Genomic DNA, 12,282 nt, shown 5'->3' with positions numbered 1-12,282 from the left:
CACTCTTCTGTGTCTAACTGGGTTCAGCTTGTATAGTTTTCATACCTCCTGCACTGGCTCCTTATCCAGCTGGGATTCTTAATGAGCAGAATTGGAGTTTATGAGTTTAAGAGTGGACTTAGTTAATTATGGGTCCTGTAAGTTTACCTTCATTTTTCTTTTTCTTCTTTCCCTCCCATGTTTACTTAAATCAACAGATTGAAAAATGCCCCAATAAACTGAACATAATAACCCTTGCTATAAACAAAATGTAGCTAAGGAAAGGCTAAAACTTTAGTGCTATGGAGGTCTGAACTGTTCCCAGATGCTGTGGGCCCCCATTCCGCTCCTGGCCAGGATGACTAAATAGGACCAACTATATGATAAAATATTCTATATAGTATATGACAGAATCTTCAAAGCAATCCCAAAATTTCATATCATGATTTCATAAACCAGAAAATTAAAGATCAAACATTTCGATATTTTTACTCCATTGGTAAATAGCAATATGGAAATCCAGTTTTATATGCTGTATTTTTTATTTTCCTGTTGGTGTAAAAATCACAATGACCACAAGTAACTTAAAGGAGAATACTTTCTGATGGCTTTTGCTTCTGAAATGGCAGGAAGAAACATGTTGAGAAATGCCAGGCATGGCAACAGAACTTGGCGGCTGAAAGCTCACAGCTTTGCAGTAGAATGAAAGCAGAGAGGATGAACTGGGTGTTAGGACAGGCTAGACACTCAAAGCCCGTCCCAGTAATGAACTTCCTCCTGTAAGGCTCCAAGTCCCTAAAGTTCAATAACTTCCCCCCAAACAGTGCCACCAACTGGGAATGAAGCCTTATAATACCAATGTCATGGGGGACATTTTCCAATCACTGCAAAGCTTAAGTTTTAGGTGCTGACATATGCTAATATATTCAAATCTCCCCAACTATAAATCAGCGCAAACTTGTGTTTCAGGTTTTTCAAGATAGGACATCTTGGGCCAGGCAGTGGTGGTGCATGCCTTTAAACCCAGCACTTGGGAGACAGAGACAGGCGGATCTCTGTGAATTTGAGGACAGTCTGATCTACAGAGCTAGTTCCAGGACAGGTTCTAAAGCTACAGAGAAACCCTGTCTCAAAAAAACAAAGATACAACATTTTTATGTGGATATTGTATTCACTCTAATTTTTTTGTATAAAAAAGTCATGATTCTGTCTATGCTTTCGCAGTGGGAAGAATTGAACTCAGAACCTTACACATTCTAGAAGAGAACTCTATCACTGAAATGTAGTCCTTCCTCTGTAATTCTATATTTTTAAAAAAGAAACCATATATGTCTTCTTTAAAGTATTATTATAATTATTTATAGGTAAAGCCTGGATAAAATTTTTAGCTCTTTTTACTGCATTTTTCTTTTATTTGGACATACGCCTGAAAGAAAAAAATATAGCTGAATTTTATTTATCTATTTATTTATTCATTTATTTATTTATTTATAAAATAGAAGGCTCTGGTTTCCTTTTAGCATTTTTTTCTGCTATTGCAAATTGTTCTAATTTCAACAGACAGCTGTAATGAATAATGGCAAATAAGTAATGGAAGCTTTTAGCAGAGCCCCAGTAAGTTATCAAAACTTAAAATATGCAGGGAAGAGTCATTCTGGAAAGGAGAATTACACAGAATTATACAAAGCTACACCTAATATTTTTCTTGGATCCTGGCTTCTAAAGTGGTACAAGATATTAAGAAAACACATCAGGTCCAGAGAACTATAATTAATCTTGTCAGCAGATATGGCAGGGCAGATTGCTGCTGAAACTTGCATCTTGATGAGACGTCCCCCATTTGCTCTATCAGTGAGAAGCAGTGGTGACCCCAGGGATCTCAAGCCATTACTGGAGGTTTACAGTACAGTTCACGCTCATTGAATGCCCTCCTTGTGCTTGGGGCACTAAATATTTAACTAACTGTGACCACTGTGGTGTGGAGAGAGGAGCAGCTTTTAGAGCATGTTTTATGCACAATATTGAAGAACAAATATAACATTTAAAAAGTCTGAATCCTTGGCTTGAGGTAGAACAAATGGTCAGGGGAAAACACAATTTGTGTTTAGTTCCCTTAATTGAATTAGATTACAAATCTTTCTAAATATACATATGCATCATATCCTACAGTAGCTAGAGTAAAATGTGAAGCATTATAGGCATTAATGCTACCATTAAAATTTAATGTGCACAATGTGGCTGACAATTCATCATTCCAATCTTTGTAACCAGAGTAGAGAAGGCAAAAAAAAAAATTCAATCTTGAAACAGCAGTTACATTATCTTTTCATAGCATTTCAAATAGACATACCTACTGTACATTTGAGTTGAGTGTGGGGTGGTTAGTAACAACTCAGAGTTCTGTTTTGGTTGCATTTATTCATTCTCGTTTAGTTTGGCTTGAGAAAAATCATTTCATATAAAGTTGAATTATAGGTTTTGTTCGCATATTTTAGTCATGCATTGTACTTTAGGAACCTCCGGGATTAACCAGGTTGTGGCATCATGCTACTTTAGAGCATGATATGACTTGCAGAAGTAATTAAGAAAAAACACTCTGATGAAAAGTGAGAAGTGTTTCTTTGATCAAAAGACTAAAATGGCAGAGAGAAAAAACAAGCTAAACTCGTAACTTTTAATCCAGGCAATTCATGAGTGTGGTAGAGAGGGATGAGACTGCAGGAGTATGGATTTTATCTTATATATGGTTCCTATTCCTATCATCACTCTTCCAATTATCGTGAAGTTTGACTGCTTGCTTCTAATAGAGCAAAAGTCTCCTCGAGGCTCAAGGTAATGCTTGCTAACCACCATGTCCTTATGTATTTGTGATATTGTACCCTAGCTTGACTATATTTATATGTTTAATGGTAAAGAATATAGACTTGATTTAGTGATAAAGAGAATATATATTTGGATCATGGAATACATCATTCATAATAGTTATTTTTTATTTGTTTGTTTTTTTGTTTGTTTCAATACAGAGTCCATTTCATGGCTCGAGCAAGCCTCAACACTCCTATTCTTTGACAAGCAAAAACCTGGCCAATTCTCTTTAAAATACTTTAAATAAGAAATAAAGATAAATTATTTTAGAAGACTTCCATTCAACAGCCCTGTGAAATATTTGTCATGGTCTGGATCTCGAAAAGTCATGTTTTTGCCATCTAGAGAACACGGATATCCAGTTCAGCCCTTCACACACTCATGAAATTAAAGTAACTACCTGATTTGAGGCTACAGTGTTTGTTTGTTTGCTTTAATGATATTTGCTCTATGCGAGAAATGCTTGAAGCCATTCCGTACTTTTTCAGAATGGAGCAAAGATGTGCATTTTAGTACATCCCACAATACAATAATACACATGCATAAAAGGGTTTTAGTGACCTCACTAGTTTTCACATTAGCAAAATTTATAAAAGTAACAATTTACATTATTGCTATCAGTTGTGAGAATTTGTTTATTATAACACTGTATGATTTAATATTTGTCTAGGCCACTACTTTATATTTTTACAAGGACTTGTTTGACTATTTTATAAAACAATCACTGTCAAATATTAGTTTTTTTTGTACAATTAGGAATTCTGCTTTTATTCTTTGGATATCACCCCCATACACACATTTTTTAGGTTTTGACCAATCTGTCCATCTGCCTCATTCTGAGCTACTTTTTTCTTTTCTTAGAATCATCTACAGAATGAATGGGTTCTTGCGCCAGAGCTCTTCCTCATACATATAGCAATCTAGCTCTGCCGGACCTGGGGCCATCTCAATCAGTGTCACACCGTTAAATTAGGACAGGGGTAACATCCACAGTGGCAGGCCAGGAGAAGATGTGTGACCCTACACATATCGATTATGATTTGCAGACTATAAATGTAAGCCAAGGTTTTCTGTTTTGATTTTCACTAATTATATCTATGTCACGTTCCTCTGTGTATCTGGTCTATGCCAGCACAACATCTTATCAATGACTTAGTCAGACAGTGATCTGGACAGGCTCCCAGATAAAGAGGCAACCTTCTAATCTCTCAGGTAGGCACCAGTGTGGAAGGGACGGCAGATGACAGAAGGAAGGAAATCTAGGTGTTTTTTTTTTTAAAATTCTTACTCAGTCATATAACATTAGTTACTTTCCTATTGCTATGATACAACACTATGACCAATGCAGCTTAGAAAAGAAAGTACTTAACTAGGCTTATAGTTTCAGAGAGTGGGAATCATTGATGGATTAACAAAGGCATGGATGGTGTCAAGAACAGATGAGATCTCATATCTCTAACTGCAAGCAAGAGGCAGAAGCATACTGAGAATGTGCCCCAGTGACACACCTCCTCCAACTAGAAGGCCACACTTTCTAATCCTTCCTTAACAATTCCACCAACTACTGACCCAGTAAACCAACACGTGAGATGATCAGGACCATTCTCCTTAAGGCATCATAGCCATGGACTGAGAGAAACTTCTAGATACATACTTCTGACAGGGCCTGAAAGAAAAGAACCACTAGCCTAGTTTTGCACATGTAGAAGTTGAGATTCAACATGAGTTACAAAATAACCAAGAAAAACCTTCTGAATTTGAGTAGAAATATCCATGGATTCAAAATCCAAACACCTAGATATCAATATTGACACTATACTCGGGTGGCACTCTCTACTCTTTTCTCTGTACAAAGGTCATTTAGCTTAGAGAACTTTGATAAATTGGCATATGATCCCCACGTAAATATAAAATGCCAGTTTCTCCATTCACACCTACAGAATCCATGAGATCAGACACTCGTCCACAAATGCCGAGATATCAGAATGAGAATTAAGCTATAAGACAGACACACCGTCTACCTTTTGGCACAGACAGTACTTAGAGCTTCTGCCAAGTACAGAATTGGTGTTAAACGCTGCTAAAACAAATAAAAGAATTATGAAAAATGTCATCACTAAATCACCAACCTCATAATCTACAAGTAACAGGGGCTAAGTCATTAATTGTGGTACAGATTCTTAAACTTGACCCAACTTAGATCAAAATAATAATCTTCCATTCTTCTCCAGTCTCATCTTAATTTGTTCCTATATAAAATTATAGAGAAATTATATCCCATAATAACCAATCAAGGGACTTATCAATGTTGCAAAGTAAGCTCGTGACATTTTATTTTACAAGATTTAACTAATGACAAGACTATCAGAATGTACAGCTTTTAGCTGCCTGGATCCTGACATTTTGACACCTAATTATGCCACTTTGATCGTGTGTGCTTTTCTCACAAGCAAGTGTGTATACTTTAGGCCCTAGACTATAGACTCTTCTCTTACGAAACATAGGTAGATAAAACTTTCAGGAAAACATTATAAAGAGTAGGCCCATTAATTTTGAATAGAAAATACCTTAGTAGGTTCATGCAGCCCAGTCTTGTTCCCCTGGGTAGGTTTTATTGAAATGTGATGTGTTGTAAGAACTGAAGGAACTAGTAGGTAGAGGCCTGGGAAGTACACTTCAAATGTCTGTCTTGCCCATGGTCACAGGCCAGAAGCAATGGATCCAAGCTGCCACTGACCAATCTCTATGAAACTGTGACCCAAAATAAATAATGTCCAAGTCTCACACAGTTACAGACATAAAAGAAGATAATATAGATTCAAAATTTTGGATGGGTCCTATATGTACAAAGATTAATATTAACTTAATTAGATCTACAGCTATGCATTCATCTATATCCAGCTCTGCACTCACTCTTGTTGGTTTGTTGATTTAAAATTCACCACACCCAGGATATTAGATCTTCATTCCCATTTCATAAACGAGGAAAGCAAAGAGAGGGGAAGTTAGGTCATTTTCACAAAACCACACTTGCAATAAAACTTAACTTTCTTAAGTGAATTTATTCTATTTCTGTGTGTATGTAGTACCATTATCATAAAGAAAATCATGGACAGTAGAATTTAAAATGAGTATCATAACCCACTCCTTGCTGACACTAACAGCTTCTTTAGTATTGTGTGCATGCGGCTCAGGAAAAAGCATTTACACACAAAACTGAAAAATAAATCACAAGCATTTTCACAACTTGCTGTTTCTTTAAGACCGTATGTCCAGCTGTGCAAGTGGCTACTATTACAGTATTTTATACTAAAATACTTTATACTAAAACCTTCACCGCAGTATAACTTCAGTGCTATCAAACATCTCCATCCCTTACTTCTGAAAAGAAAAAGCTAGTTTAATATTAGTTATATAAAAATAATAGAAATTAATCACAGAAATGTGCCAAAGGGACTCAAAATCCTACCCCATGAATATTTTTTCAGCAATATGTACCATATTGCTACTCTATGCACAATAGCTAGGAAGGGGAAAAAAACTGAAATGTCCCTCAACTGGTGAATAGAAAGCAAAATTGAGTGAAGCCATGCACAGGGATGTGTGTGGTCAGTTTATATATGTTATAAACAGCTGACATTACAATGAACCCTTAATCATTGATATTTGGATGGAAAGCATTTATGAAAAAGTTATAAAATATATTCATGGGAATTTTTGGGAATTTCATCAACATTGTACCTCCTCATTGTGTGTAATTTTCTTTTATAATTCCATTTCAGTGTGGTTATAACTCATAAGTCAGCTGCCATTTCATTATGTCATGACATCGGTAAAAATCACTCTCGACAATCCCCAACCTTCCACATTCCTAAAATCATTAGTTTTACTTCCAGGTATGCCTTCTTATGTCAGACAATCCTGCAGAAAACATTAAACACTGCTTCATGAGTTATGCTGCTATTGCAGTTAATATTTCTATCTAGACAACAAATCATTGTTTAAATATAAAATCCTGCTCTTGATGAACAAGTTAGGGCCAAGTTAAGAGACTCAGTGAACATTTCACTTTGATTTCATGTTATCACAACCTCTATCATTAAATCACTAAAGCAAGAAGCTCCTGCCCCTCCCAAAGCCAAAGCTAAAGTGAAGACCTTGAAAGCCAAGAAGGCAGTGCTGAAAGGCATCCGCAGCCACAAAAAGAAGATCCGCACATAGCCCACTTTTCGGCGGACCAAGTTAAGAGACTCAGTGGACATTTCATTTTGATTTCACGTTATCACAACCTCTATCATTAAAGTGGCCCAAGACCCTGCGGCTACGAGGGCAGCCTAAATACCCCTGGAAGAGCGAGCTCAGGAGGAACAAGCTTGACCTCTATGCCATCAACAAATTCCCCCTGACCACCGAGTCAGCCATGAAGAAGATAGAACACAACAACACACTCGTGTTCATTGTGGACATCAAGGCCAACAAGCACCAGATCAAACAGGCTGTGAAGAAACTCTACGACACTGATGTGGCCAAAGTCAACACTCTCATAAGGCCAGACGAAGAAAAGAAGGCATATGTTCGGTTGGCTCCTAATTATGATGCTCTGGATGTTGCCAACAAAATTGGAATCATCTAAACTGAGTCCAGCCGGCTAATTCTAAATATACGCTTTTTCACCATTAAAAAAAAAAAAAAAGTCCTCTCTTTGCTCAGAGTGACTTTTTCTTTCTCCAGTCTGGGAAACACTGACTCATTCTTCGAAGATCGTCTCCTACTTCCTAACATGAGGAATCGCCTGCTCTGTAGTCAGCATTCCTGTAGTAGTATTGTAAAAAGGAGTGCATTTCATCCTATCAATCTGAGACTACATTTGCAGGGAATGGAAATGGTTCTGTCACTCCAAACAGACTGAACTCTCCCCAAGAAAAAGGAATGTGGTATAATCAGTCGAATGTCTCAAAGTCATATCACTGGGCTTTTCTAATATGATACAATAGAAGTATTTATTTATAAATTCTTATTTATATAAAAATAAATATTTATTATCTCTATTAATATTTTAATAATTTCTATCTATTTTTTCAGCAAGCAATATAATTTACCTTTTTTTTAAACGCCCTGTTTAAACTCTAATGTGTATGTACACCATTTTCATTATCTATACTTTCATTGATTTCTATGCTGGTTCCATTATTTTGACTGTATGGAAACATCTATTTTAAAACATGGATGTGCAGGTAGGTATCTCTGATCTGTGCCTACTGGGATTCCTAAGATTATGTATCTAGAACTGTTACTACCTGGATCATGTAGCTGTTTTTTTTAATACTTTTATATTTTTTAAAAAAGAAAACAAACTATCTTTTTTTCATTATACATACCAATTAAGTTCCCACTCCCTCTCCTCCTCCCATTTTCTCCACGTACCCTCCCACCCCACCCTCATCCACTCCTTAGAGAGGGTTAGGCACATTGCTTTGTGGAACATCCAAAGCCTTCCCTTCTCTATCTAGACTGAACAAAGTATCCATCCAAAGAGAATGGGTTCCCCAAAAATCCAGTACACACAGTAGGGATAAATCCTGGTGCCACTTAGAGTGACCACTCAGTCTGCCCCAGCCATGTAACTGTCAACCACATTCAGAGGGAGTAATTTGATCCTATGCTTCTTGCTCCCCAGTCCGGCTGTTCCTTTAGCAGATTGCTAAGGAACCTCCATACCAGCTGCCGGAGAGATAGTACCACTTTGTATTCCCACAGCGCCAGCATCATCTGTTGTTTCTATCTTCATTTCCCCAAGTAGCCGTTCAGATTAGCATGAGATACAGGATCAGCACGGCTTTATTTTGCACCTCCCTAATGGCTGGGTAATTTTGTACATTTTCAATACTCTTTGGCCATTTGTAACTCTTCTAATATCTTACTATGACACTCAAAACAGACAATGATGCGGCAAAATAGAAATGATTGTCTGAAGCCTTGAATCGTTATGTAAAAGTTATCCTTTATCTAAACAACAAAACAAACATGGGAGCTATCAGAACTATGAATGATAAAGAGAACGTGAAATAAACATAATACGGTCTCATCATAAAGAAACCATATTGAAGACAAAGCCACAAAGCAAAGGGGTAGCCAGCAGGGGATGGTGATTATATATCGGATAGACATGTAAAAAAGGAAGGATTAAAACCATGTTTTCCTTAGCAACTACCACTCATCACCCAGTACACAAGGGATGCTGTCTTTGCTTGTGTATTCTATACAACCCTTGTGGGTTACATACAATTCCAGTGGTCCTGGTAAGGATGATGTTCAGGCAGATGACAAATCTGCCTGCTACATCATCATGTGGCAAGGGATTTCAAAGTTCAAACAGGGCTTGTGTAAAGTGAGGATGGAATTTTCCCCTCTGTAGGTCTTCATTGCCAAATATCAGAAACCTGTACAAAACAACCTGGCGTAAGTAGTGGTAGGATTAGTAATGGGCATGCCTAACTGAATCAGGGACAGGGCTGGATGCCCAGACGTGGAAGCGACTTAACATGATTCTCTCAAATGTATTTAAATTAAATGCAACCTAAAATTTCACTTATCCACCTCAAGCAGTTCTGGGGATTATCAACCAAACACAAAGGGCTTTGGATGGGTAAGCTTTGTTTTGCTTCTGTGACTGAATGAGGAGGGAGAGTCTCTTTATCAAACAGTGTTAAAGCAAAAGGCTTTCTTCCTTGCCAGGAGAGTGACTTCAATAATTACCAAAAGGAGCTGGAGACAGGAGCTTCTCCAATTAACTTCCGTTACAGAGTGCTGCTGACTGCTTGCCTGACAACCACGCACAGATAGAGGGAAAGGAGAGCACACTAGAATCTTTATTATTTTTTTTTGCATTTCATAGTTCACAGATATTAAAGGCAGTGTCAAGAGCAAATCAGAAGGGAGGAATTGATTTCTTTAGCACTGAGTATGTGGCAAGGGCCACTTCCGAGTCATTACAAACAAGTCAGAAGAACTTTAATATCATGTTCTGCTTCTTGGTATCCATATCAAACATTTTTCCCCCCTTTCAGATGATTTCACTCTGAGAGTCTTCACTGCTAAAAAAATAATGGTTAGTTGACCCAACTTCCTTAAATCAAGCATTTGCAACCACTAAGGTGATAGCTCTTGTAAATTCTGTGACTCTGGTCAGTTGCTAGCTTTAAGATTAACATGGAGCGTGAGGGCAAAGCAGTCACCAGACAAGTGAAAGAGCCTGGAGAAAATGACATAGAATGGAAAGAAATCGCTCGATTGCCAAAGGGGCCTTGTCATAGTGTAGGAAAGACTCCCGGTAATCAGTTAAATAGCACCTACCTGTGCTAGTACTCCCTCTAGACTACTGGCTCCCCTTTCCAGTTTTATTTTAATATTTATGACTTTCCTAATAAGTGGAGACAGTTGTTATAACCAAGTAAAAAATGAAAAAAAAAAAACTGCAGAAAAGGAAGCTATTAACTTGCTCAAGTATAAACAACCTGTTACTGGGATTGAACAGTGCAATCAATTCCATGTTGTGCTCATCTAAAAATGTATATATATATATATATATATATATATATATATATATATATATAATATTATATATATAATCACAAACATGCCTACATACAGTCAGGTGCATGTGTTTATACTCATGCATATGTACATGAAGAAATGTTAACTGGATAACCTAATATCATAAACCTCATCTAAATTTCCCCTGGATTTTTATCCATTGACTCTTTCCCAGCACCACTTTTACTCTGCTGATGGGAAATCTTACTTTGCCAACTACCATACCTCCTATATATTAATTAGTAGAATCTTACAATTTTCAATTTTATAATCCTTGAAAGTTCTGTTTCACCCAATGCTTGATGTTTCGCTTTTATCTATATTTTATTTAACATAGCCAAATTAATTTCATTTTTCTGTGCTTTATAACTTATTGTTGAACTTATTTATTTCAGTATTATGTTGGAGATGTGAGTTGTGGAAGTTCAATTCAGGTATTTCCTGTGGGCTTGTGACATGTCTCCTGGGTTGTTCTTAACACTTTGCTACTTTCTAGCATTGCAAGATACTCCATGATTGGCTCATACTCATCTCGTCACAGTCCTGGAAAAAGCTTCATCCCTCTGGGTCCCTATTTCATGAAAATGAAGCAACATAGTAAGCCAGAGGAGACGGTTTGAATTCAAGTGAAGCAGGTGTCACTCTGACCAGAAAATAGATTATCTTGTGAAACAATAACCTCCAAGTCAAAGGAGTTCTGTGATAAAGCAGAATAAGAGCAAAGAAATTCATTCAAGTAGGAAATTGTATGTTACAGATTTTTAAATCATTCTGCCATGGCTGACATGCTTAGTTTTTAATTAGCCACTGTACTTAACAAAATTCATGAGAAAAACAACCAGCTTGGTCTAGAATTTCTGAGGATTTTTGAAGCGTGAACCACTTTTATAAGTTTAGTATTATTTACAACTCTTTCACCAATCTCTTTTTCCTCAATTCTGGGGTATTAGGACTTCAAAATTAAATGGCAATTTCCAAAAGAAATGGACTCATCACTATCCTCTTTGGAGTCACATTCATGCTACCGATGGGAAGGTTGTATTCTGTGAATGAATAGAGAAGGCATGGCTGAATGCATGAGAGAATACACGGGTTGAAAAGAATTTTTTTTCTCCTGAGTGCCATAGATCATTTTAGCTGTCTCTGATTTGATAAAAATCACATCAAAAGGCAATGACATAGCCAAGGACATGGCGTTCTGAAAGTATAATCCCAGAATGCTTCTACTGAATTCCTGTTTCATTTCAGTTCACAACTTACCTCGCGGGGATCATTTATTCATTCAATGATATTATCTTTATTACCTTGTATTCTAGATATTTTGGGTGCGGGAATTTGCTTTTACAGTCCAGAGGGAGAGATGTTAATCAGGTAATGAAATTTGTGATTACAAACCTAGTAAATATTAGGAGGGAAATGATGATGATCAGATACAGTATGAGGAGTCGTGAACGAATCCCTTGCAAAGCACCTGAAGAGACCAAGTTTGAATATAATGGAGATTTACTGATGTGGCCACTACAGGGCAGTGATCAGTGGGGAAAAGAAGCAGGACTGTGAGGCTGAGATGGATGTGTAAGTAGGTAAGAGAGGTAGAGACAAGACTAGGGAGGCTACTATGAACAGAGGACAGTGAAATTGTCCCTGAGAATGGAGCTGGAAGATCGAGTCAGACTTTTGGGCACAGTTAGAGGTATTTTATTTTAATAAAAATGTAAAGGTGCCAGGCTGGGATTAAAGGCGCGGTGGTGCACGCCTTTCATCACAACACTACGGAATCAGAGGCAGGTGGATTTCTGTGAGTTTCAAGTTATCCTGGTCTACAGAGCAAGTTCCAGGAAAGGC

At 37.2% G+C, this 12,282-nt stretch overlaps 2 pseudogenes; both read left to right on the top strand.

The window, feature by feature from the left end:
* The window catches only part of LOC142837470 (large ribosomal subunit protein uL23-like), an 80,222-nt pseudogene extending 72,745 nt beyond the window's left edge, over positions 1–7,477 (top strand).
* Positions 7,478–10,053: 2,576 nt separating this feature from the next.
* Positions 10,054–12,282, top strand: part of LOC142837469 (CDKN2AIP N-terminal-like protein pseudogene) — a 42,823-nt pseudogene continuing 40,594 nt past the window's right edge.

This window comes from Microtus pennsylvanicus, chromosome 18, assembly GCF_037038515.1.
Source record: "Microtus pennsylvanicus isolate mMicPen1 chromosome 18, mMicPen1.hap1, whole genome shotgun sequence".
In the NCBI taxonomy this organism is placed as follows: Eukaryota; Metazoa; Chordata; class Mammalia; order Rodentia; family Cricetidae; genus Microtus; species Microtus pennsylvanicus.
This window is presented reverse-complemented; position numbering and strand designations above follow the sequence as displayed.